Below are 1,288 nucleotides of genomic sequence, written 5' to 3' on the forward strand. Positions count from 1 at the left end.
GGCGCAGATGAGCGAGATGTTGAAGAATATCGCTTTGATGCGGATTGCGACTAGACGACAGTATTCGGCGACGGAGTCCCTCTCCCTGCCCCGTCCAACGCATTTCTTGGATGGCGGTAATGTCAGCTTTTTTCCTTACGAGGATATCAACCAGCCGGGCACCTTCCCCATTAAAGGTCCGGACATTCCAGGTGCCTGCCCTCAAATCGTAGACCTTTAAACGTTTGCCGTGGTCGTCATCATAAAGGTCTGATTATGCATACTTCGCATAACTTCGCACAACCATTTGTACCAGTGCATAAAAATGTAACTTAAGAAAATGTGAAGCGATATCTAAACTCAACAGATCGCTAAGTTTTTAAAAGTTCTGCTAATTTCTGGGCAATGGAATACATGCAAACTACATACAAAGTACATACGAAATTACAGTTTGAAGTTTATGCGAAGTTGTGCGAAGTTATGCGAAGTATGCATAATCAGACCATAAGTGGGGTCTCATCCGAGGCTTTGCCTTGCTTCTTCACTGGATGTGTTTTTTACGTGGCGGGACCCAAACCCAGCGCACAACCCATTGCTGGAACGGGGGTGGTTTCGCAACCAAATACACGTTTATATAGCGAGACGCTTGCTCCAAGCAGAAACCCGCTCGCAGCTGCACCTACTGGTGAACAGACGCTGCAGACTTCAGTGAGCCCTTAAACCGAGTAAGTCGGAGTGGCCCCACCGCAGCTCCCTCTCTTTCTGCCGTGACCCAAGGCTCCACTCGGATTGGTTACCGCATCTCGCACATGGGTTGCTCACGTTGCCCAGAGTGCGCGAACAAGAACGCAAGAGTCGGGATTGAGTACAGCCACGCAACTGTAACTGCATACCCAGCGCAACGATTATACCCCACTGCTTAGCAAATTTAAATTTAAGTCACCCACTGCAGTAGAGCTTTTATGTTGCAGAAATTCGTTTTCAAAAAACTTTATAAACGATCCAGTATCTGAAACACAATTCTTATATACGCATGTTATGTGTATACTGATTTTTATTACCTTAATTGTTAAAAAGCCACTACTCCCTTATTCTAGGCACGAAACCAATGAGGAATCTAGACTTTCACGCACGAAAATGAAACAGCCACCTGCTCTATTGGTTTCGCGGTTCGCAAAATTGGCACTGTACCGAGGTAGATTAAAATACTTATTTTCATTGCCGTGTATCCAAATTTCGCTTAATGCTGTTACATGTATTATTTTATTCATCTTTCTATTTTCCCCAACCATGCAATTGAGTTCATTTA

The sequence above is a fragment of the Rhagoletis pomonella genome, unplaced genomic scaffold, assembly GCF_013731165.1.
Source record: "Rhagoletis pomonella isolate Grant_MI unplaced genomic scaffold, Rhpom_1.0 Rhpom_scaffold_00024, whole genome shotgun sequence".
Classification (NCBI taxonomy): domain Eukaryota; kingdom Metazoa; phylum Arthropoda; class Insecta; order Diptera; family Tephritidae; genus Rhagoletis; species Rhagoletis pomonella.